This window comes from Mus musculus, chromosome 3, assembly GCF_000001635.26.
Source record: "Mus musculus strain C57BL/6J chromosome 3, GRCm38.p6 C57BL/6J".
Classification (NCBI taxonomy): domain Eukaryota; kingdom Metazoa; phylum Chordata; class Mammalia; order Rodentia; family Muridae; genus Mus; species Mus musculus.
The window spans coordinates 106,929,940-106,957,217 of NC_000069.6; the positions used below are offsets into that span (position 1 = coordinate 106,929,940).

Sequence of the window (27,278 nt, forward strand, 5' to 3'; positions counted from 1 at the left end):
AAATAAAAATAGAAAGTACTCTACACAATTTGCTCTATGAAGCCACAATTACTCTGATACCTAAACCACAGAAAGACACAACAAAGAAAGAGAACTTCAGACTGATTTCCCTTATGAATATGATGTAAAAATACACAGTAAAATTCTCGCAAGCTGAATCTTAGAACACATCAAAACGATCATCCATCATGATCAAGTAGGCTTCATTCCAGTGATGTATAGATGATTCAATATTCAGAAATCCATCAACATAATCCACTATGCAAACAAACTCAAAGACAAAAACCACATGATCATCTCATTAGATGCTGAGAAAACAATTGATAGAATCTAATACTCCATGATAAAAGTCTTGGAAAGGTCAGGAATTCAAGGCCCATACCTAAACATAATAAAAGCAATATACAGCAAACCAGTAGCCAACATCAAACTAAATGGAGAGAAACCCAGTAAAATCAGGGACTAGACAAGGCTGCCCACTCTCTCCCTACCTATTCAATATAGCACTTGAAGTCCTACTCAGAACAATTAGACAACAAAAGGAGATCAAAGGATACAAATTAGTGAGAAAGAAGTCAAAATATCACTATTTTCAGATGATAAGATAATATATTTAAGTGACCCCAAAAATTCCACCAGAGAACTCCTAAACCCGATGAACAGCTTCAGTGCAGTAGCTGGATATAAAATTAACTCAAACAAATCAGTGGCTTTTCTCTACACAAACGATAAATAGGCTGAGAAAGAAATTAGGGAAACAACACCTTTCAAAATAGTCATAAATAATATAAAATACCTTGGTGTGACTCTAAGTAAGTGAAAGATCTATATGATAAGAACTTCAAGTCTCTGAAGAAAGAAGTCAAAGAAGATCTCAGAATATGGAAAGATCTCCCATACTCATGGATTGGCAGGATTAATATAGTAAAAATGGCCATCTTGCTGAAAGCAATCTACAGATTCAATACAATCCCCATCAAAATTCCAACTCAATTCTTCACTGAGTTAGAAAGGGCAATTTGCAAATTCATCTGGAATAACAAAAAAAATCTAGGATAGCAAAAAGTATTCTCAACAATAAAAGAAACTCTGATGGAATCACAATCCCTGACCTCATGCTGTACTACAGAGAAATTGTCATAAAAACTGCATGGTACTGGTACAGCAACAGACAGATAGATTAGTGGAATAGAATTGAAGACTGAGAAATGATCCCATACACCTATGGTCATTTGACCTTTGACAAAGGAGCTAAAATGGTCCAGTGGAAAAACAACAGCATTTTCAATAAATGGTCCTGGCTCAACTGGCAATTAGCATATAGAAGAATGCGAATTGATCCATTCTTATATTTTTCTACAAAGCTCAAGTCTAAGTGGTTAAAGGAATTCCAAATAAAATCAGAGACACTGAAACTTATAGAGGAGAAAGTGGGGAAGAGCCTCAAAGATATGGGAACAGGGGAAAAATTCCTGAACAGAACACTAATGGCTTGTGCTGTAAGACCAAGAATCAACAAATGGGACCTCATAAGATTGCAAAGCTTCTGTAAAGCAAAGTATACTGCCAATAAGAGCAAAAGACAAACAACAGATTGGGAAATGATCTTTACCAATCCTACAACTGATAGAGGGCTAATATCCAATATAAGCAAAGAACTCAAGAAGTTAGACTACAGAAAACCAAATAACCCTATTTTTTAAAAAAATGGGGTACAGAACTAAATGAAGAATTTTCAACTGAGGAATACAGAATGGCTGAGAAGCACCTAAAGAAATGTTCAACATCCTTAGTCATCAGGAAAATGCAAATCAAAACAACCCTGAGATTCCACCTCACACCAGTCAGAATGGCTAAGATCAAAAACCAAGGTGACAGCAGTTGCTGGCAAGGATGTGGAGAAAGAGCAACAGTCCTCCATTGCTTATGGGATTGCAAGCTGGTACAACTACTCTGGAAGTCAGTTTGGTGGTTCCTCAGAAAATTGGACATAGTACTACCTGAGGACCTAGCCATACCAGTCCTGGGCATATACCCAGAAGATGTTCTAACATGTAATAAAAACACATGCTCCACTATGTTCATAGCAGCCTTATTCATAATATCCAGAAACTGGAAAGAATCCAGATGTCCTTCAACCGAGGAATGGATACAGAAAATATGGTGTGTTTGCACAGTAGAGTACTATTCAGCTATTAAAATTGATGAATTCATGAAATTCTCAGGCAAATGGACAGAACTAGAAAATATCATCCTGAGTCTGGTAACCCAATTGCAAACCCCCCCCCAAAAAAAAAACAAAACAAAACAAAAAACACATGTTATGTACTCACTGATAAGTGGATATTAATCCAAAAGTTTGTAATACCCAAGATACAATTCACAGACCACATGAAGCTCAAGAAGAAGGAAGACCAAAGTGTGGGTGCTTCGATCCTTCTTAAAAGGAGAACAAAATACTCACAGGAGCAAATATGGATATAAAGTGTGGAGCAGATACTGAAAGAAAAGCCATCCAGAGACTGTCCCACCTGGGGGATTCATCCCATATACTGTTACCAAACCCAGACACTATTGTGGATGCCAAGAATTGCATGCTGAAAGGAGCCTGATATGGCTGTCTCCTGAAAGTCCATATCAGGCTTGCAGACAACCATTGGACTGACCTTGGGGTCCCCAATAGAGGGGTTAGAGAAAGGACTGAAGGAGCTGAAGGGAATTGAAACCTCACAGGATGAAAAACATATCAACCAACCAGACCACCACCACCAACCCCTGCACCCCAGAACTCCCAGGGACTAAGCAATCAATAAAGGAGTACACATGGCTCTAGCTGCACACATTGTAGAGGATGCTTGGTCATATATCAATGGGAGGAGAGGTCCTTGGTCCTATGAAGGCTCGATAGATGCCCCAGTGTAGGGAAATTGAGGGAGAGGAGGTGGGAGTGTGTGGATGAACACCCTCATAGAAGCAGGGGGATGGAGAATGGGATAGAGAGTTTCTGGGGGTTGGGGGGACCCAGAAAGGGGATAACATTTGAATGTAAATAAAATATCCAATAAGAAAGAAAGAAAGAAAGAAAGAAAGAAAGAAAGAAAGAAAGAAAGAAAGAAAGAAAGAAAGAAAGAAAGAAAGAAAGAAAGAAAGAAAGGAGGAAGGAAGGAAGGAAGGAAGGAAGGAAGGAAGGAAGGAAGGAAGGAAGGAAGGAACAAAGAAATACAATAAAGATAGATATCACCTCAGAGTAAAGGGCTGGAAAAAGTTTTCCAAGCTAACGGCCCCAAGAAGCAATCTGGAATAGCCATGATAATATCTAATAAAATAGACTTTTAATCAAAAGAAACAGGGAAGGACATTTCATACTCATCAAAGGAAAAATCTACCAAGATGATATCTCAATTCTGAACACTTATGCTTCAAACACAAGGGCACCCATTTTTGTAAAAGAAACATTGCTAAAGTTTAAATCGCACATCTGTTTGGTCAGGCATGACCACAGAAGGGATGGTGTGACACAGTTCCCACCCGTGGAGTAGAGTCAACAGGGTATAAGTCTCCTCAAATGTTGGTGGTTTCTGTATCCATAAGGCTTGTTTATATAATAATGTATATATTTTACTTCATGTTCTTCCTTTGAGGAATGCTTTCCTTGCCAAGGTTATCAGGAAATGTTCTCTATGCAAAGATTAATGACCCCATAATAATCAGACACAGCACAATTCTGGGAGGCAAGAGTATGTCTAATTTTCCTCAGCAAAATGGTAATGATGTGACCTTCAGGACAGCCTTTAAGGCTGTGAAAAAACTCTGAAAACATGAGATTCAAGAATATAAACATGTTTCTCAACTATGTAAAATATAAGGATGCAATATAAATTATGAGTGGTTTCACAGACCTGAAATATAGTATTAATGAGTGAGTAAAGGAAAAGGAATAGTTAAAAAAAATACAAGGCTCATGGTTTAAGTAATAAAGTGGCACTAGGAAGTGAGGGAGTGGTGATCTCAGGGTGGGATCCCACCCAACTAAGCTAATTGTTTTTACAGAGGCAGGCAGATCTCTGAGCTCAAAGTCTGTCTGCATGCAGAGCAAGTTGAAGGAAGCTTTCATTCACCTCCTTGAAATCCAAAAGAGATCTGAATCTTGCATTGCTGGCGGTCATGTTTCATGTGAATTTTTTTCTCCTTCCATGAGAAAGGGCTGAGCCCTGTTTATAAACATTGGGTGTTTTTGCTGAGGGGCACCCCCTCTTGTTGGTCAGATGGAAGGATCCAATAACTTCTCAATGGTATTATGGCTGTCATCATTGCAGCCATCATTGCAGACATTTCTGGGGGAAACAACAGCTGCCATTGCTTTAATCCAGACAGACATGATGGTGGATATTGTCAATACAGTAATTTCTATGTCAGGCTAGGGGCTACAGGTACAGGAGGTACTAAGTCAATATCTTTATTACGCCATTTACATGTTACAACAACAAATTGACTTACTGACAGATGAGTTGGCCAATGTTAGGGAAATATCTCTATTGGTCTGCAATACCCAGTTTCACTCAATCTCCCTAACCCCTTATCAGGTACAAAACAGCAGTGAAGCTTGACAGCAGTTGGTCCAATATCTTGAAGGTACCGGGTCAGACAATTTCCTTAACTATTCTGTGCTGCTAAGGGAGAACATAGCCAACCTCAATGTGGCCAGAGTATTCCTGGATGCCAGGGTTTTAGGGAAAGCATGGGACAATAATAAAAGGCTGTTTGATCCCTCCTGGATATCCACTTATGCTATGATGGGAGGAACTGTTATACTAATAATTACTTTGCTTAAGTGTTTTGTCCAGCATATTTCCAGGCAGAGCTCCATAAATAAGGTGACCCTCCAGGTGCTGATGGCTCTTGAGAATACCAATCATGGCACCCTTAAGGAAGTGATCAAAGTCTGTGTAGCAGAGATCCATGAAACCACCATGTAGGATGTTTCTCATCACCCCTTCCAGTGACATGTCTCTGGAATGATGTCTCTTTGAGGAATGGTAGTCAATGATGGGTAAGATCCTGGAAGACAGGACAGCCTAAGACAGGCACAGTTCAGTATACTTTGAATCTTCTAAGGTGGGGTCAACAATGTTGAGGCAGTGGCATCCTGGCTCCCACTAGGCTGCCAAAATCTAAAAACAAAAGAGCAGAAATGTAGGAGGAACTGCAGGCCTCACTGACAAGATGATGACCTTTTCGGCATAAACATGGCGGCAACTTCCATGGGAAGGCCAAACTGAAGTCTGCCTGAGAGCCCAGAAATTGGTGACACAGACAATGATAGTCAATCAAAAGCTGCCACTTGGAGGAAACACTTGCTTAGGACCAATGGGATGTGGATGGAGTATATAAATGGCACTCCCCAAGAATTAATAAATGAGCTTGCTGCAGCATTCTTACCTCCTCCCAGAGTCTGAGCTGTTGATTCTATGCCACCTCATCCCCAATCCCCACCTCATCCCAAACCCCCAACTCATCCCCAACTCCCATGGGTGAGTATGGTTGGGAAGCGGGTGGTCCAGGGAGTAAAACAACAGATATTGTCTTGTCTTATATTTCTTAAGTGTAGCTATCTCATTCTATGTTTACCTACCAAGGCCCTGACTGCTATGAATAGACTTTGCATTCTAGAGTGCATATCAGACTCTCTGAGTAGAACTTCCAAAGGAGGAAAGTGAACAGTAATTTTGAATGATTTCTGTGACCCCTGTCTGGACATACACAGAAGGTCACAGAGGACAATCTAGGAGAATAGAGGGCTCCTAAATGAAGACTTCTCATGACTAGGGGCCCCTCCCTACTCACTGCAGCATCCACCCTAACCCTCTTCGAATCTGGAGGCACAACAAGTACTTTTCTTTTACTGGAGGCTATTGAGCAAACCTCGGGGAATGAAACCTGCCAGGGGCCTATGAGGCACACTTGTTTTCTCTTGCTTCAGGGACAGAGTTTAGATAGTTTGTGTCACCCTTAGAAAATCTCATGGGAATCACAGTTCTCTAATCCCAAATTTGGGAGACAGAGGCAGGAAGATTCTAAGTTTGAAACTGGCCTGGACTTTCTCAGCAAGCCCTTTCCGATAGAAAAAAAAATCTAAAGGGGTTGGGAAAAAAATGAAAAGAGGGAAAACATGTCAGTGAGGATGTGAAGAAATTGGAGCACATTTCCTCTGTTGATGGGGATTTAAAATGGTATAAATGCTATAGAAAACAGAACAGCATATCCTTAAAAAATAAAAATAGAATTACCATATGATCCATCTATTTCTGAGTGTATACCCAGAATAACCAGAATTCAGAGGCTCAAGCTGACACTTGTATTTGCATGCTCATAGCAGAATTATTTATAGTACCCAGAAGGTGGATGGAATCTACATGTCTTCATCTCAGAGTATTCAAAATTCATAAGTGTCAATAGCCAAATGGTAGAAGTGACACAGTATCCTATTGAGGCTGATTGCCCCTTTCTTTATTTCTTTTTTTTTCCCTCTGATTATTTGTTGTCAATGTGATCAATGACACTGAGTCCTTGACCAGCCAATTAGTGACCCCCAAAATCCTTCTCCTGAAGAGTGGGGAGCTGTGGCTACTCCATAGTTCTTCCTTTGATGCATATTTGAGCTGATTCAAAATGCCTTCTTCCTATGTATACATGAGGAGTATAATCACGTTCCCAAAGGAATGTTCATCTTGCCCCCAGGCTTACTGTCTAACTAATTGAAAGAATGCTTCTCACGGACAGTGTCAGCTAATCAAAATCATGAAGAAAGAGCAGAAATTTGCCAAGAAAACTGGAGCAATTCATGGAGGATGAGGAGAAGGAAGAGAAGGAGGAGAAGGAGGTGGAGAAGAATAGAAGGAGGAGGAGAAGGAGGAGGAGAAAAAGAAAAAGAGGAGTAGAAGGAGGGTAGGGGGAGAGGAGGAGGAGGAAGAGGAGGAAGAGGAGGAGGAGGATGAAGAAGAGGAGGAGGAGAAGGGGGAGGAGGAGGAGGAGGAAGAGGAGGAGGAGGAGGAGGAGGAGGAGGAGGAGGAGGAGGAGGAGGAGGAGGAGGAGGAGGAGGAGGAGGAGAAATAAAAATTTGAAAATGCCCAGAAACTCTGAAGAGAGCAAGTTTACTTTTTTTCTGTTACAAAGTCTATTTAGAGATAGCTGTCTTGGAATTCTCACTCTCTGAGTGTAGACCAGTCTGGCTTTGAACTTACAGGGATCCATGTGCCTCTGCCTCAAGTGCTGGAATTAAAGGCATGAGCCACTGTGCCTCAAATCAAGCCTGTCGAGATGTTTGCAGTACAGCATCCCTAACTGCCTCACTGGTTTCTTCCTTTGTAGTTTCCACATCCCTGCCTTGGTACCTGCATTGGAACAAAGAGGGGAAAGAGAACCAATGCCTCAATGTGGCTCTTATTGACATTAATGGATCCTGTTCATTTAGACTCTAAATAAAAGTTAGAGGCTATGATGGTCCAAAGAAGAAAAGATCATACATAGTTAGATACATGCACATATATACCTCTCTCTCTCTCTCTCTCTCTCTCTCTCTCTCTCTCTCTCTCTCTCTCTGTGTGTGTGTGTGTGTGTATGTGTGTGTGTGTGTGTGTGTGTCTGTGTGTGTGTGTCTGTGTGTGTGTGTGTGTGTGTGTGTGTGTATGTGTGTGTGTGTGTGTGTGTGTAAATGGATTTCTAAGTGAAATGTTGAGAGAAGAACAAGTATTACTGTTGACTGTTAATGCCACTCAAGAGGCAGGGAAGGATTTCCCTCTGTGAGCTCCCTTTGTAAACATTGTAAAATCTCAAAGCAAGAAAGTTTCCAGGCCTCTACCTGAAGAACTCCAGCAGCCAGTCTCCTCCCATGACATCCTTAACTGTCATAAAGACTTTTCCAGTCTTTATAACTGTCACAATGATCATTTCCAGACATTCAGAAAAGTCCAAGCAGAAGCTACCAATCCCTGAGCTTCTCCAAGCTCAGGACTTAAAATTCTACTAATTCTCACCCTGGAAATCTCCACCCTAGAAAGCTCCATCCCCAAGATCCTCTATATAAGCACTGCCCTTTGTGCAGTTCCCTGAAGCTGCCTGCTCCCTCCCAGGAGCCACTCCTGGATTTGTCCCTCCAGACCCTGGACCCTACAATAAATCTCTTTTATGAGATGTGCTGCCTGGTATGACTCTCTCATCAGAAGAAGACAGAAAGCAATGAAGATAAAAAGGGAAGAATGGGAAAGGCAGAGCAAGGCTGAGACCCCTGAGCTCCTCAGCTCAGCTGGGGATACTGTCCCCTGGGAGCTACAACACCTCTGCTGAGGAGGCTTCCTCAGAGCTATATGGTTCTTGGGCTCCTGTGTCTCAGGATGCCCTTCCACTTGGATACCTACCCATCTCTGAGCTGTGTGATTCCTAGACTTCCAAGTCCTAGGACACCTTCCCATCTCAGCAGGAAAGTCAACAAATACAAAACAATCATATATCACATTACAACATTTAAATCAATGATAGGTCACATGTCAGTGCCCATATTATACTTAAACTAAAATATGCCTCTAGTGATGACATAATCATAGTGACATCACACTGTAATGTGATGCATTAGTCACCTGTTTATTTAAGGTGTTGCTGGATGTGTAATTTGTGTTACTGTGCCACCAGCCTCATATAATTATATAGTGTATACAATCCTTAACAATTATAATAAGTGACTGCTACTGAGTTGTATTTCTTCTACTGTATTTTTTTAGTCTTAGAGTATACTCCTATTAATAGAAAGAAAAGTGCTCATTCTTCACAGCTTCAGCATCTCTTTCTTGTATGTTTGACATAATCATGTGCTTGGTTCACTCTGGCCTCTAATTGAACAGGATCTACTGTTAATTTTGTCAGTAATGGTGAGTGATTGGCCTAGAAACAGAATTAGAAATGACTAGGGACCACAAAGCACAAAAATCAATGATGGTTATTTCTCTCTCATCAGGCATGTCCCACTTACCTGTGATCTTGAAGAATAATTGCTAGATGTCAGAAGCTGTGAAGTCACTGAAGGCAAGGAAACAAAAACAGTTTCAAGAAGAGCCCATATTGTATGTGGAATAACTTCTGGTGACCTGAGTTGAAGATCAGGCACTGAGCTACATCAGCACTGAGACCATCAATGACAATGGCAGAGTTTGCTTTCAATGTTGAGAGAAAGGGTGGGCCTGACGTCTGCAATCTGGAGGTTTAAGTAATTCTGGACTCATTATTTATTCTGTGAGTTGATGTGAAAACAGCTAAGAATTCTGGGACACTCTAGATAAGTTGCTTGTGAGAGTAGATTGCTTTCCCGAAGAAATCTGTAGCATGCATGAGACTTCTCAATTAAGGAGCAGATGCCTGAAGGGCTAGGTATGCAATGGGCTAACTGTCTAGGTATCTGTGATAGTCACTTACTTACAAAATTATGTAAGGGTATGCTTCTCAGAACCCCACTCCTGTCGCACAACAACTGACTATTGTCTATTGATCTGCTGTCTGACTTGTCATTATTAGTAAATTCCATGAAACCAAATGGTAGTAAAGGTTGAGGCATTCCTTTGGGACTGAAGATACCAGGCAGGAGTCACTAGGGGGTTCCTCCACAGGTCCATGATCTATCAGAGATAGATTTCTGTGGGAGGCTTCCTTCATTGAACTAGAGTAAAAGACAGTCAGACAGTAATAAAATTGGACCACATTCCATCCAGACTGTTTCTCCTTCCTGTCATCTCTGTCTCTTCTTGGGTTGAGACTCAGGATGTGGTTTGTGGTTTCTGGGAAGTCCTCCTGGACTAGGTGAGGAACATCACTTTCAGGCCTCCACTGTCTATCTACTCCAGGGGAAGAGCCTTCTTGTGCAGCTTGAGTCTGGCAGCTGGAAGAAGGCTGATCTGTCTATTGTAGTCTCATGTGGCTACCCTTCTGGGCTAGAGAATTTGCCTGGGATTCTCCAAAAACAGATCCTAAAATCCAAGATCCATCTCTCTGTCAAGAAAGTGTCACCTGACCTTCTTCAAATTTAAAAGAAAAGCTATCTTTCCCAGGACCATGGAAATAACTTATAATTTTGAAAACAAAAGTTATTTTCAATAGCATAACCTTTTCTTTGGACAATACTCATTAATTTCATGAGAATATTTCTAATATATAATATTGAAAATGGCATCTTACTCCATCAAGGATGTCACTGTATTTTATAAAAACAGCAGCAAAAGCGATTCTCATCCTTTTGGTGAGAAAGCAGCCATTAGGAACTGTGGCTCTGAAACCCAAGGCTTGTATAATTCCCCACTTACCAGCAAGTGGCACTATTGTCCACCATGTGCTCTGGAAATTGTGTCATGTATTTTTTTTACTTCTATGGCACTAATTTCTTCTGTTTACGGGATTTGTCATTGTCTTAGTAGTGGTTTGGTTTGGTTTCGTTTCTTCTTTACTTAGCAGAATATTCTCTGCTTTCTCCTTTTTATCTGTCTCTCATAGGTTGCCAAATCTTAATGAGTCTATCTCAAATGTGCATCTCAAATCCTCTCCCCTTTTAATTTTAGATCTCTAATGCATATTAAACACATATGTGTAAGAGACAAACAATGAAAGCATGTTTTGAAAAGTCTATAGAATAAACTCCATTCACAGTAATCTGCCCCACCCCTGGTCTTGTCCCTAAGAGGCAAAGATACTCCATAAGCCTGGAAATTAATAGAAACCTCAATTTGAAGAAGCATGAAGCACAGTTGCTCAGTGACTTACACGAAGGTTGAATCCAAGTTAATCCATCGAAGCTTGAAAACATCTTCAGCCAGAGTACCTTTAAGGCACTTAGGAAGATGAACTTCAGAATATCTGAATTAGCCTGTAGTTGGATGAAATCATCTAACACAGAGTCAGTCACTTTCACAACAAAGTGGTGAATATCTCATGTATATGCACAGGTGAATAATTTTTAGACATGGTGGTATGTTAAAACAGAAGTCAAAATATTCAAAAATACTGGTGTCATGTACTATGGTACATGGCTGAGTACCCATCCATCACCTATGATGGAGAATGATAGGGAGCTTCAACTCGTGGCTGCTGCCCAGCATCTCAAGAAATTGTCCTATCAGTGGACCTAGAAAAGATCAAAGTACAGTTTTTATTTAAATAAGTATCACTGTTACATGATGGAACCATTGCAAGTCAGAGATAGTGGCCTGGAATTAGAATTGTACCCTTCTAGAGCTGCACACTGCACAATACTCAAGTGTTATTCATATATATACATACATATGTATATATATATATATATATATGCACACACACACACACATATATATATACATATATATATGGTTTGAAAAAGGCTATCAGGAATGGGGAGCTAGCTGAGCAGGCAAAGCAGTTGCATTGTAAGCATGAAGACCAAAGTTCAGATCCCCAGAAATGACATAAGAAGTTTCTTGGACATGCTGGCCCCCATGCAATTCTAGCAGAGATGGGATCCTGGAACTATACAAGTAGCCCAATCAGGGAGTTCTGGGCTTAACTGAGGAAGACAACTAACATCAATTTTGAGACCTGACACCCATGCGTACCAAGTGCACCTGTATGCACACATGCACTAACATAACAGCAAATACACATATATGCACAAAGGCCCTTTGTTTGTTTGTTTGTTTGTTTGTTTGTTTGCTTGTTTGCTTGTTTGTTTGTGACAGGGCTTCTCTGTGTAGCCTTGACTGTTCTGGAACTTGCTCTGTAGACCAGGCAAGCCTCGAACTCAAAGGTCTCCTGCCTCTGCCTCCAGAGTCCTAGGATTAAAGACATGACCCACCATGCCTAGCACAAATGTGCATCTTATACACACACACATGTGAAAAACTTTATCAAATATTTCTTTGATAATTCAATTTTCATCTACTCCCTACGTCCCCCCCTTCCATAGTTTCTATTAACTGGTATTGGAATCTTCCACTGTAAGCATCCTTTTCTTATTCATATCTGTTCTGTTCTCAGTGAAATTTCTTTGCTTCTTTTAAACTTGTCAATTTTAGTTATATTATGGATTTGTATGAGCATGTATTAATTCATTTTATCCCTTTTTAAACATTTTATTCTCTGGGCAATGTTTTCTTTAAAAGAAGTTTAGAGTTCTTATAGTGTTCTTTCTCTCTAGTTTTTAAATTGTTGTGTTTTTAATTATTGTATGTGTATGGTAGATATGTGTGAGTTTGGATACACTCATAAGGAAGCCAGAGGACAATTTCCAGGAGTTGCTTCCCTTCTTCATTTATGAATTCCAGGGGTCAAACTCATAATGTCAGATTTTGCCAGCAAGAACTTTTACCCACTAAGCCATGTTGTTATCCCTTACTCTTTTCTGTTGTAAACATTTCTAGAATATGTAGAAAGCTTTAAAGTTTAAAGCTTCGTTGCTTTGAACCTATTTTTTAGGAATGAGACAATAAAGAATCAAGGTGAAGTCCCCAGTGATTAGGTGGGGCTTGATGACTTCTGCAGTCCAACTTATTTAAGTCCAACTTAAGAGTTACTAAATTTTATGTGCATGAGCATGTGCATTTTTTCCTCTACAAGAAGGTCATTGAAACTCCCAGAGATGCTCTAACTTCTTCTGTTGGGGTTAAGAATACAAGCAAATGTACTGGAGACACGGAAAGGGTATACAGTGCTTCCTAACTCTTCTTCCATAATCTAACCTTCACTTCTAACCAGGTGTGACTGTATCCTCCCCAAAGTCAAGAACCCTCGGTGACTACCTACACAAGCAGAACTGGATCCTTCCCACTTTGGTTTAAACTATCTTTTCCTGTCTTGTTTACCTCACTATTCATAAACTATCTCACAATAAGAATGGACTGAAAAGTTATCATACACCAGGATCATACTAAGTCTTCATGAATACAAGGATGAAAAAAAAAGTGTCTTCATACTAGAAACCTCAGTCCTCCATTAAATCTTGTAGAATGAATTGATACATGAATGACAACTATTCCCTCTACATGACATAAGTTTCCCATATCCATGCCTGCCTGCTAAAATTCTACTCATTTATAGTCAACCTCAAGCTACAAATATCTTTGAACTCCATGATGAAATTAGTCATCTCCATCTCCCCCACTCTCTTAGTCACCTTCTTTATGCTGGTATTTAAGTACTGAATCTAGATTACTTTGAATATGCTAATGGGCATGCTGTGTAGGTCTTCTTCACCTGATGGACCATGATAATATCCCATGATCTATATTTTAAAAAAAACTGGCATAAAGCAGGAACCCAGTAAAAATGTGCTGAAAGTAAGTTTTCCTGTTACAGAATTCAGGGGAGAAATGTTCAGTAGGTTATATAAGCAAGACTGAATTGCTTTATTCTTTTTCTTGACATTCAAACATTTATTAACCTACTTCAGACAAGGCCATGTGCCATATGCTGCAGCTACAAAGATGAAGAAGGAACAGGCATGTCCTGAAATGGCTCAAAGTCTAGCAAGCAAGGATAGATGAGTGCAAACAATTACAAAAGTAGGTGTTTGACCATTAACTGTACTGAGATCAAGGTGGCAAACACTTAGAATCATGTCTGGAAAAGAAAGAAGGTGCTATGCTTGACAGGAAAAGGTAATATCCAGCTAAGATGTGGAGGCTGAAGGGAAGAAAGTGTTCCAAGAGAAAATAAAAGAATATAAAGGAAAACTTAATAGATGTTATTTTCATGTTTGCCTTTATTGGAGGAGAAAACTCAGAAATATATTTAAATATTTATTCTTCCAGTATTCAAATATTTACTGTACATCTATAGCACCAGGCTAAGTAGATAGTTTTAATATGGGTTGTTTAAAAAGTAGATAAAGAAATAGAACATTTCAAATTAGAAAATGATTTTATGCAAAATTAGAAAATAATATAGTCCAGATACAATTTTAATGGCCTCTAAATTCAAAGAAAAGGCTTGGAGAAGAACATATATAGATAACATATCCATTAGTCAGTTTCTCTGGAGCACCAACTATCCCAGAGAACATTTGGCAGGAGCTCCTTTGCAATCAGTTCCTGGTTGGATTTTCTGATGAGAGTCAGAAATGCTTTTATTCTGAATTGTTGATTAAAGGAAGATTCCCCATGCTTTACATGCCAGATGTGCAGGCGGTGAGGCCAGCTGCCTATGCTGAATGACGAGGGGCCTGGTTTATATTCTCTCTCAGGAGCAGGGCCATGTTCTTCTCAAAGTGACTGAGAAAGTAGTATGTTGGGGACAAGGGTGGTATTGCATGTGCACATGTGCATTTAATATATACTTCATGTGCCAGGCACCAATCAAGACACTGAGTAGCATCAACTTTGCTTTTCATATTATGTAGATGCCCAGAGAGACAGAAAGTACTTTTTATGCTATACCGCTTATTTAGATTTATTTATTTTAGTGGGGATGATGCCAGCCAGTTCTCACTGGAAATGCAATAGTCACCTTGGAACACACTTTCTGTTTAGGGAGGAGTTATTTAAGTAGCCTCTCATGTTTATGTTAAATGTAAGACAAGTTGGTGTTCCATTCTTGAGGAATGCTATGTAACAGTGCCTCCTTTATGTGTGGCCATGTGTTATCTCCTAATTTCTTTGAGTTTCTGGAGCTCAGAAATGGAAAGGAATGAAACTTTGAATCATGCCAAAAAGCCTCGGGAATCAAAGTCATGGAAACCAAGCCCCTTCATTTTGAGGTTCATCTTTATTAGAACTTCTTTGAAAAGATGTTTCCTCAACTTAAAGGCCCACTCTACAAATCAGACTTCAAGGACCTAGATGGTAGCAATATTTGATTGAGGTGCTTGATAAATATTTGATAAAGGACTCAGTCCTAATTCCACAGAGTATGCCTCTGCTACTCAATTTGCATATTAAAGTGTAATTATTCCTTTTTAATTAATTCTCCCTTCACTAATCTTCCTAAAATAACTATTGAAAGCATGAGCAGATGTCAGTCTCTTCATCTATTAACACCCAATTGAAAATTACTCAGACAATGTCCTCAAATAGAAAATAATATCTCTTTTCCTAATATCCAAATAATGTAAAAACTCAATCACCTATTATGTATGCCAAGTCGTTTAATAATCCAAATAAAAGAAACGGAAGTTAAAATGACATTTTTTCAAACTTCATTATGGGAATTATATCTACTACCAATAGATCCTATTTCTGATTTTAGTATTAAATATATTTACAATATTCTATGATAAAGTTGTTATTTTGAGATGACGTGATATTTGTAAAAGTATTTAAACTGACTTTTTTTTTGTAGCTCAGTGGTTAAGTTTAGTTTAGTTTAGTTTAGGTTTTTTTCCATTTTTTATTAGGTATTTAGCTCATTTACATTTCCAATGCTATACCAAAAGTCCCCCATACCCACCCACCCCCACTCCCCTACCCACCCACTCCCCCTTTTTGGCCCTGGCGTTCCCCTGTACTGGGGCATATAAAGTTTGCGTGTCCAATGGGCCTCTCTTTCCAGTGATGGCCGACTAGGCCATCTTTTGATACATATGCAGCTAGAGTCAAGAGCTCCAGGGTACTGGTTAGTTCATAATGTTGTTCCACCTATAGGGTTGCAGATCCCTTTAGCTCCTTGGGTACTTTCTCTAGCTCCTCCATTGGGAGCCCTGTGATCCATCCATTAGCTGACTGTTTTTAATTTTGGGTTTAACTGATTTTGATTTGAAGTATTTTAAAATAAATAAACCTTCATTGGTTTGATTGTTTGTAGTTTCTATAAACCAAGAGAAAATTAGACAGAATTGATTTTAGATTGCTATTAATGTGATCAACTATGATTTGAAAAAGCATCAGTGTTGTTTCAGTTCAATCCAATAGACATTCATTCTCAACTATGTGTCAAGCATCATGATACAAGCAAGAAATATAAGATGCAATACATGGTTTCCACCTCTAGGAAGGCAATATCCTACCAAGGAGAACTGGTGACTAAAAGAATGACCACAGCCAGGCAGTGGTGATGCATGCCTTTAATCCCAGCACTTGGGAGACAGAGGCAGGAAATTTTCTGAGTTTGGTCTACAGAGTAAGTTCCAGGACAGCCAGGGCTATACAGAGAAACCATGTCTCAAAAAAAAACAAACAAACAAACAAACAAACAAAAACAAAAAACAAAAACAAACAAACAAACAACAACAACAACAACAAACATAGTTCAGAGTCAGATCTAAGGAGTCTGACCTTTCAGAAGATGAAGGAAATGCCCATCCACCATAATAGATGAAAGCAAGGGGTATTATTTCTCTAAGTATAGATGGTTTCTCTTCAGGACTATAAAGTGATTCATTCCATATCATTCTTAATCCACTTGACCCTTCTACTACTACCAAATATGTTGTCATATTTAAGACAACAATATTTGGGTTTAAAAAGAGCTTCCAAAAGAAATGGTGACCCTCAGTCTCATCTAGAACATCTGTCTTAATGACTGAGAGAAGCAGTGAAGGATGAACTAAAAAACACACACACACACACAACTAGCAAAAGGTGTCTAAGACTCCAATTCAGACATATCTGGTTTCAGGGTCTTTGTTTCTAACCCCTGAGCTCTATTGTCTGCCCAGGCTTGAAGCTGTGTTTTCAGTCAGCTAAGAACAGAGGAAAGATCATGTTTAGTATTCCCAGAGGTTCAAAGTGAAAACTGGCCCAGTTATTCTTTTTAAAAAGCTAGAATGTGAGCTGAGGATCAGATCTGCTTTTAGGAAACTAGAGGCTAATTAGTCTATAGATTCTATCATGTTTGGAGACTTTAGAGATATACTGCAAAAGCTAAAGATATTTACATGTAATGTATATTAAATGATGCTCAAGATTTAGTAAGCACTAAGCACTTTATACTCTATGGTTTCAGAAGCTGTTAAAATAGCTGTAAGTTACACTGAACATACTGATAACTATAATCCTTAAATCCTGAAAGGAAATGATGCTAAAGCTTTAGAGTGATTTTAAATGAGAAGACCGATGCCCAGCACATCTGCTTGACTCATACCAGATATAATAACTTTAACAACATAATGAACTTCTCTCTTGTCTTTCTATTTCAAATATACTGAGAAATTTTTTTTCAGTTCTAAGCTGTGTGTTTTATAAACTTTAACTTATTTAACCTTTAAGATATATTGTGCTATGCAATTGCACTTTACCCATAATTTATTTTAGCCTGCCAATAATCTGTTAATTTATTATTTGATGATAAAATGAAAACACAAATATCTCAGTAACTGGCCAGAATCAACCAGCTCCTACATGCAGAGGTTGAATCAAATTCAGGCAATATGGCTTTAGGTCTTTGTCCCCAGTCTGTACACTCTATAAAAGGGAGTGGTATAGTTATCCCTGTCCATATTTTAAAAAATGAATCAAACAAACAACAGCAACAGAAAACAAGACAGCTTTCAACCCAAAGGAGATAAGGGATGGTTTTATTCTGAAGGAGAATGTTAGTGGCCATGGCCCAGGAATACAAATTTAGGTTACCACAAGCTCTATGTTCCAATGAGATGATTCTCATGAAGTATTCTGAGTAACAGAACAAACAAAGTCATAGATTAACATAGTTTTCAAATACATTGGTGGGTAGGAAAGTAGGTAGGTAGGTGACATTAAAACAGGAAATTCTCTGCACTAGGCCTCAAATGTTATCTGCTGGCATTTTTAGCTTTTGAGTTTATGGAAGCTAGAGTCTATTCAAGCATTTCAAAAGTCATTACAATTATGTTAGGTCATATCAATAGATGAACAGTAAAGGAATATTCAAAGCAGGCCAAGATAGACAAAGATAATTAGATTCTGTACCTGAAACATTTCTAACCTCTCTACAAGCACAGAATTTCTAGCCAGTCAAGCAGACTTTGAAGAATGTCCAATGCAAAGGGTGATCTCTTCTGGACAGTTCAATTCACCAGGCTAACTCCTATGCCTCCTGGAAACCATAAACTACTCTCTTTATGGCTCTATACGAAGAGTTTATGACACCTTATAATTTTGAAAATTATAAATTCTTCAAACTTGTAATACTTTGAAGCTCTGTAGCTTCAAATACTTAAAATATCCTTATTAGAATGAGGATCAACGATAAAATCAGTAAATTCACTTCACCTTGATAAGCTGAAATCAAAGAGCAAATTAAATTCAAAGTAAACAGAAAAAAATCATCATAAGGAATCAATTATATAAGAATGATCAGATAAAACCAATGTAAATACTGAATATTTGAAAATATTAATGAAATCTGATAATTCCCATCTCCACCTGTACTGATTGGCAAGGTTAAACAATATGACTAGAATTTTCTTCCCTATTTTTCTCACCAAGATTCAAAAGCCTGGTGTCTCTTAATCACTGCTGGCTTTGATGATTTGTTCAAGACTAATAACATTTGGTGGATCTGGCACTTATTTACTTCCAAACTTTATCAAAACCAGGAAATTAACTTCCACCTGGCTCCCTTGTGATTCCTGCCCTGGAGGAAAACGGCTGCTGAGCTGGCAGGCCCATAGTCAGCACCAACAGCCAGCCTTGTGCAGAAGTCATCTTGGATGTCCAGCCTAGAGACTGACATGACCAAATCCCACTCACTGCCTGCTGAATACAGGTGAATTAAAAACTTCAGTGGTTCAGTTGAGCCATTCTAAAAACTTCTGAGCCACAAATTAAATTGATGGGTTTTAGCAGTAAGTTTAATTTTCTAGGTGGCAATAACAATCAGAAAATTTACAGAGAATTACAGGAGAAATTTTAAATTTCTAATCTCAGAAAAGTATGAAAAGACATCACTATACATATTACATGTGTGGAAGGGAAAACAAAGCAATATAATGAACAAAAGCATTGAAGTATGTTTGGCAATTTACATGGACAAATTAGTAAAATGTGCACAAGACATAAAAAAAATTTCAACAGCTACAAATCTATATAACAAGTAAGATAAGTCAAATTTATGTTTGAAAATCTTCCCATTAAGAAAACTCTAGTCCCCAATAGTTCAATGGTAAATTAATCCAATAGTTAGGCAAAATTATACTATTAATAAATAAACTTGGAAAAATAGAGATTAGAAATATCTTCCAAAGTCATAACAGGAAGCAAGGACAAACCTACTACTGAAAAAGAAAGAGGAAGGGAATAGGAGTGTGTGTGTGTGTGTGTGTGTGTGTGTGTGTGTGTGTGTAAAGGCTGATGCTAGAAATATGTTACTTCTTTTGGATTTGTTGGTATTGAGGACCTATAGTCCCTGATATTGCAACCAATACTCTTGGTTATCCACCAGAACTTGGTGGTAAGCTACTCTTTGGTAGCTGAAGATACCACATACTTGGGTCATAGAACATAGTAAAATAAAGCTGCTGACAATCTGGAAGTTTCACTACTACTGGTTAGCTTTCATAGTGCTTGAAGATGCTCTATATACTAGAGAAGAAAAATAGTCACCAGTCTTACCTAGCAATGAACCCTGTGATCTCCAGTCGTTACTTGCCTGGCAGGATGTTCATACTGGTGGGAAAGAGACAAAAACATCATGAGAGTAACCAATTACTTCCTGATTTGCTTTAAGTTCTACTCCACAAGATGAAACACCTACCTGACACCATTGTTAATCCAAGAATCTATAGCTAAACAGGTCATTGGCCCTAGGGCAGAATGACTAATTTACTCTGCTGAATGGACATACTATTAAGCTGACTCCTAATAACTTACTGTACACAAACTAACATATCTCTCCACTCCACCCTCATCAGAGAAGTTTCTATTCTTTGTAGTAGAGGCTGACTATCATAGAGACCTATAACTGTTCAAGGTGCATAGAATAAATGACTGAAATGCTCAGCCCTAAATACAGCAGCTATATCACAGCCACTCCAAGAAGACTCAGGGATGATTGTGTAAGGGGGGTGAAAGGCATGGAGGAGCTAGAGCACTTGATGACTTAAAGGAAACAATACCTCTTGGATACAGCAGGGCAGCTGCACATATGAACTCACAGCATTTGTGATAACATGCACAGAATCAAAGCAGATAAAATAGAGCATGAAGAGAGGAGGTGAACATGAAGTATCAGCCCTATCTGAGGAGCTATCTGCTCTTAATAGCTGCTGAAAGAGGGCATGTTGGTTTTCTCTAACAGTGTAACACTTGGTAAATCCTCCACACTCCAGCAGAAAGCCATACATCCAAGAATTTGGGGGTAGCACAAACTAAGTATAAGGGGTTCAAATTTTTAAACATGGACACAAAGTTAAATAGGGTAGGGGAAAATGTGTGGATCCAGGAAAATCGAGATGAAACTGGGTAAATATAATCAAAACACAGTGTATGAAATTTTCATTGAACTAATAAAAATGCTATAAAACGCCCAACCAACACATTACATTATAAGAAAATAGAACTTCAGACCACCAGTTTCCTGTAAATGTGGGTGCAAATATCATTAACAAAATATTGGAAAGTAGTATCTAGAAGAAGATAATGTGCTTTTACGTTTTTAGAGTTTCTTTTTAATAAATATGTATCCGTGTGACTTGCAAAATGTTATAGCATGATTTTGGCTGCCCTTTTTAAAAAGCCCTCAGGAGCTTAACTTCCCAAAGATGAGATGACTGTAATGTAAATTGGCAACTTGACAACTTGATAGGACTTCAAATCAACCTAGGAGATATCACTCTGTGTGTCTAGGTAAAAATTTTCAGAAATAATTAGGTGGAGAAGGGGGAGAAGACCTTCCCTCAAAGGGAATGCTATCTTCCAATGAGTGACCCAGATAACAAAACTTTAAATGAATTTATCACAAGAATGTAGTCATTTCAACATTTAAATCAAGTTCATTACATAAAAATCAACTGATTTTTTTTATATTTAACATCAGTAGCCTTCTTTTACACAAAGGGTAAGTGGGATGAGAAAGAAATTGGGGAAACAATACCCTTCACAATAGTCACAAATAATATAAAATATCTTGATATAACTCTAACCAAGCAAGTGAAAGATCTCTATGAATAGAACTTCATGTCCCTGAAGAAAGAAATAGAAGAAGACCTCAGAAGATTGAAAGGTCTCCCATGCTCATGGATCAGTAGGATTAACATATGAAAAATAACCATCTTACCAAAAGCAATCTACAGATTCAACACAATCTCCATCAAAATGTCAACTCAATTCTTCACACAGAAAGAGCAATTCTCACTTTCATATGGAATAACAAAAAACACAGGATAGCAAAAAACAGTTCTCAAGAATAGAAGAACTTCTGGGGGAATCACTATCCCTGACCTCAAGCCCTACTACAGAGCAATAGTAATAAAAAATAAATAGATAGATAGACAGACAGACAGACAGACAGATGGATAGATAAACAAACCTTGGTATTGACATAGAGACAGACAGGTCCATCAATGGAACAGAATTGAAGACCCAGAAATAAACCCATATACCTATGGCCACTTGATTTTTGACAAAGAAGCCAAAACCATATAGTGGGAAAAAGAAAGCAACTTCAACAAATGGTGCTGGTCTAACTGGTAATCTGCATGTAGAAGAATACAAATTGATCCATTTTTATCTCCTTGTATACAGCTCAAGTCTAAGTAGATCAAGGATATCCACATAAAACGAGATACACTGAATCTAATAGAAGAGAAAGTGGGAAATAGCCTCGAACACATTGGCACAGGGGAAATTTTCCTGAACAGAACACCAATAACTCAGGTTCTGAGATCAACAATTGACAAATGGGACTTGATAAAATTAAAAAAGCTTCTATAAGGGGAAGGACACTGTCAACAGGATGAAATGGCAATCTACAGATTGGAAAAAGAACTTCACTAACCATACATATGATAGAGGGTTAATATCTAAAATATACCAAGAACTCAAGAAGTTAGACTCCAGAAAACTAAATAACCCAATTTAAAAATGGGGTGCAAAGCTAAACTGAATTCTCAACTGAGGAATCTTGAATGACCAAGAAGCACTTAAAGAAGTGTTCAGCATCTTTAGTCATAAGGGAAATGTAAATCAAAACAACCCTGAGATTTTACCTTACACCAGTCAGAATGCCTAAGATTTAAAAAAAAAAAAAAAAAAAAAAAGGAACACTCCACCATTGCTGGTGGGGTTGTAAGCTGGTACAATCATTTTGGAAATCAATCTGGTTGTTCCTCAGAAAACTGGAAATAGTTCTACCTGAAGACCCAGCTATACCACTCCTGGGTATATATCCAAAAAATGTTTCACCATATCAGAAGGACACATGCTCCATTATGTTCATAACAGCCTTACTTATAATATCCAAAAGCTGGAAAAAAACAAATGTCCCTCAATGGAAGAATGGATACAGAAAATGTGGTATATATACGCACAACGGAATACTACTCAGCTATTAAAAATAATGACTGCATGATTTTTGTAGGCAAATGAATGTAACTAGAAAATATAATCTTGAATGAAGCAAACCAGGCCCAAAAGGACACACATAGTACTCACTGATAAGTGGATATTGGCCCAAAAGCTCAGAATATCTATGATTCAATTCACAGACCACATGAAGCTTAACAAGAATGAAGGCCAAAGTGTGGATGCTTAAATCCCACTTAGAAGGGGGAATGAAATAATCATGGGAGGCAGAAGTAAGGAGGGACCTGGGTGAGAGAGGGGAGGGGAAAGAAAAGGGGAGCAGGATCAGGTATGGGGGGGGGAGACAGGAGAGAAACCCAGAAGTCCAGGAGAATGAGTAGAAATATGTAGCAGTACGGAGTGAGGAACAAGGGAGGAAGAACCACTAGAAAGTTCCAGACACCAGGCATGCAAGAGGCTCCCAGGACCCAATGGTGATGACATTAGCCTAAATGCCCAACCACAGGGAGATAGAACCTGAAGAGGCCACCTCCAGTAGGTAGGCATGGCCCCCAGTTGAGGGATGAGGCCACCCATCCATCTCAAAAATTTTAACCCAGAATTATTCATGTCTAAAGGAAATGCAGGGACAAAAAAAAAATTTAAATGGAGCAGAGTCTGAAGTAAAGTCTATCCAGAGACTTTGGGATTCATCCCATCTATAGACACCAAACACAGACACTATTGCTGATGTCAAGAAGTGCTTGCAGACAGAAGTCTGGCTTGGATGTCCTCTGAGAGGCTCTGCCAGCACCTGACTAAGATAGATGCAGATATTCACAGCCAACCATTGGATTGAGTGCAAGGACCCCAATGAAAGAGTTAGGGGAAGGACTAAAGGAGCTGAAGGGGGTTGCAACCCATAGGAAGAACAACAATATCAAATAACCAGACCCCTCAGAGCTCCCAGGGTCTAAGCCACCAACCAAAGAGCATACATGGGCGTCTGTGGCTCCTGCTATGCATGTAGCAGAGGACTGCCTTATCTGGCCTTAATGAGAGGCGATATGCTTGGCCCTAAGGAGGTTTGATGCCCCAGAGAAGAGGAATGAGGTGGGAGTGGGTGGGTAAGTGGAGGAATACCCTCTTAGAAGCAAAGGGGAAGCGGGTGTGGTGGGCAGAGTTCATGGAGAAGGGACTGAGAAAGGGGACAACATTCTAAATGTAAAATAATAAAATAATAAAATAATTTTAAAAATATATCATTTATCAAAAATTTAGACATCTAGACCTCTAATAAAAGGAGCCTATGCTGAGAACTATAAAACACTGTCAAGGGAAATTAAAAGAGTTAAAGAAATGGAAATGCAGATTATGTTCATGAATTGCAAAACCAGACATTATTGAGATATCTATTTTCCCAAAGAATCTACAGGGTCATTGAAAACACAGTCAAAATGTCAGTGTTTGTTTAAAAAGAAAGATAGGCTGACTTTCATGAGAAATTAAAAAGGATTTAGAATAATTAAAACAATCTTGTGAATAGTGTTTGACTGGCGCTCTCTCTCTCTCTCTCTCTCTCTCTCTCTTTGTGTGTGTGTGTGTGTGTGTGTATACCAGAGGACAACCTCAAATGTCATTCTTCCACAAGTACCATCCACCCTGTTTTATGAAATATAGTCTCACAGAATATTTCCTATCACCTCACCATGACAGGCCTTAGTAATTCTTATTAGAAAATTCGTTTCATTTTCCCCAAATCTTGAATATAATATCTTTTAAACATCATTTACAACTGTTTTTCCTGGTTTTCTTTACACGCACAATTGTTTGATGCTACACGATGCCTGAACCTATGGATCTTCTTAAAAGTTGTATTCTGACTTAGTAGGTCTAGGGCAGGACCTGAGATTCTGTAAGTTAGTTGTTGTTTTCCTTGGAGTTTAGGGTTCTTTTTTTCTGCTTTCTGTCTGCCTGTTTGTCTGTCTGTTTTGAGACAGAGTCTCACTGTGTAACCTAAATGGCCTGGAACCCACTATGTAAACCAGGCTGGCTTCAAACTCAGAGATCCTTCTGCCTCACTCTCCTTCTCCCGCATGCTGGCAGTAAGGGCATCTGTCACCACATTTATATCTAAGATTCTGCATTTTTAAGAAATTCCTATATGATATTGATATATGATTTATTCCTATATGATATTGATATATGATTTATTCCTATATATTGATCATCATATAGGAATAAAGCTGTTGGCCAAAGCTTGGAATAGAATGTTCCTTGCGATGTGCTAGCAGGGTAGTGAGTTTTATTCTCTTTTACTTGTAGGTTTGAATATTTTATCATGTAATGTGGCATCAGAAAAAGTTGAAGAAAAAGAATAAAAAAGCAGCTATGAGTCTCTTCTCCATCTCCAGCCCTGTCACTTATGCTTCCTACTACTTGTAACAAATGGCTCTGTTTCTGAAGAGCCATAACACACCTACCCCCAATGACACCTGTCTCCTAAAGATGTGTCAGAAGGGAGAAAAGGCAGAATTACTCATATGGTCATGATTTTCTGTGTCCCGCACTGCAGGAGGAACAACTGAGGCCTGGGGGAAGGGGGCCCAGGGAACCCCTCTGTGTATCTTTTTGAACTCTGAGTTAAGGCAACATAAAGCACCACCAGTGATAAACAAGACTGCATGCTATCCTTGTGGGGATATTGGTAGGATTTTCTTGGTACTTATAGATTAGAATCACATGTGTTCCTTTTGTCCTTATAGTTCTTGGATGAACCCAGGGTGATCTGGTGTTTGGAAAGGACTCCCATCTGAGCAAGTCCGTTCTCTCTCACATCTTCCAGGTTATGTGCTCTTACTGATATTCTTGCTTTAATTCAGCAGACATTTGTTGAGCATTCATTAGCCAGGCTTTGTGTAGTCATTGTTGAATACCAAGATTGAGAAGCTCATTTCTTATGCTGGAAGAGACAGACATGCATAGAAAGAAACTGAGCTAAATGAAGAGAATATTTTCTGTGTAATTACTACATGCCAGAAACTGTACAGGTTTTTTCTTTTCAAAATGCCTTAACATGGGAAAGCACAGAGTGCTTGATTCTGCCAGGGAGAAGGGCCTTGCTCCCAAGCCATCTGACATGAACTCAGCCTGGAGAAATGAGTAGAGTCTGTAGGCAGAAAAAAGCACAGATCTCCGGTGCATTCTGGACAGGAGGAAGACAGCTTGAGCAACCGAGCAATGGTGTTAGATGATTTGATGTGTATGGGTCTTTGAGTGGCTCCGGGTGAAAGGAGTCTGAACTGCATTTGGGGTCAGGAGCTCTCCTTTCCAGCTGGAGCCTTTACAGTTGCTGTGGTGTCTTTGTATGCATTGTCTTAGTTGATCTGAGCAGCCTGCCATTCCCTTCTCAGCTAGAGCACTAATTACCTGTCAGCTAAAACTAGGAAGGCTTTGGACACACCTAGAAAGGGCTGGAAGGCATGTTAATCAAAGCCATTCTGAGAAAGTGATTAAAATTCCCAACGTGTTCTACAAGCCTTCTGCTTCTCCTGAATTTTCAATGCAATTATTATCTCGTTCTTTGGGAGCAGTCAGCTCTCCAGAGAGGCATCCTGAGAAGCCCTGACATTTCAGAATCAGAGCCGAGCTCCCAGCTGGCTGAGGGGCCTGACAGCTCCCTCTGAATTTCCAGCAGCGCCCTGGCGGCTGCCCTGTGGTAGCCTCTGTTTTGGACCTGGGTTTTCCAGCATTTCTCAGCTGGAACTCGCAGAACCACTGTTGTGGCACAAGCCCACAGTGGCTCTGAGTCCCCTAGCTACAGAAATTCTACAGCCAAGGAGGGTAGAATGCTCAGGAACAGATGTTCAAACATAACACTTTCCAAACGTCTGTGTGGATTTTATACCCCCCAGAGGCTTGTTAAGAATGCAGGTGGCTGACTGGAGTGCTGGCACACACCTTTAATCCCAACACTCAGGAGGCAGATTTCTGAGTTTGAGGCCAGCCTGGTCTACAAAGTGAGTTCCAGGACAGCCAGGGCTATACAGAAAAACCCTGTCAAAAAAGAAAAAAAGAATGCAGGTGGCCACTTCCCAATGTAAATCATCACATTCAGGGACTCTAAAGTCAGCTCCAAGATTCCACCCCCCTACCGCCCCCCCCCCAACACTTTTCTTTTGTGAAGAGGGAACAAGATAGGATTTCATTCTGTAACACAGACTTGTCTGGATTGCATCCTGTTTTCCAGACTACCTTAGCACTCAGGACAATCCTCCTGTCTTAGCTGGCATTATAGAGGTAAGCCTCCATGTCTGACTGAAAATCCACTTAAAAAAGAAAGAAAGAAAGAAAGAAAGAAAGAAAGAAAGAAAGAAAGAAAGAAAGAAAGAAAGAAAGAAAGAAAGAAAGAAAGGAAGGAAGGAAGGAAGGAAGGAAGGAAGGAAGGAAAAGAAAAGAAGAGAAAAGAAAAAAGAAATTCAATATTTTAAGAATAAAAACTAAGAATTTGGGTTTTAAAATCTCTGTGATCAGAGGATCCTCTCACAGAGACCGGAGCTCATCAGTTTCTGATGAGACATAAAAGTGAGGTTGAAGGGCCTGGATGAAACTCCAGAAAGCATCTTAAGACACATCAGTAGAGTGTGAGGCTACTCTTCCTGACTTTTGGGGGGATGACACACCCACAAAGACTCTACTCACTACCCTTTGCTAGCTCTGAAAACAATGCAGCCCCAAAGCAGGGCCATCCCCCCTCCTGCATGGTTCCAGGGTCACCCCCCTCTCCGCACCAGCCTCTCTAGCCCTGACTGGAATGCCTGAGCAGAGAAATGTTTGAAAACCACTTTCAGCCTGGCTAAT

At 39.3% G+C, this 27,278-nt stretch overlaps 1 long non-coding RNA gene across 4 annotated transcripts in view; it reads right to left on the reverse strand.

The window, feature by feature from the left end:
• Gm27008 overlaps positions 1-27,278 on the reverse strand; it is a 78,375-nt gene that overhangs the window by 26,699 nt on the left and 24,398 nt on the right. Inside the window, exons 2-6 of one of the 4 annotated variants that reach the window (XR_867552.3) lie at positions 19,530-19,583; positions 17,568-17,609; positions 10,798-11,158; positions 9,023-9,069; positions 3,444-5,171 (exon numbers count right to left, since the gene is read on the reverse strand). This is a non-coding gene — a long non-coding RNA (predicted gene, 27008). Of the gene's footprint in view, positions 1-3,443; positions 5,172-7,241; positions 7,392-9,022; positions 9,070-10,797; positions 11,159-17,567; positions 17,610-19,529; positions 19,584-27,278 lie in introns of those variants that run through there. The other 3 variants (XR_867551.3, XR_867550.3, XR_867553.3) reach the window with 3 other exon arrangements.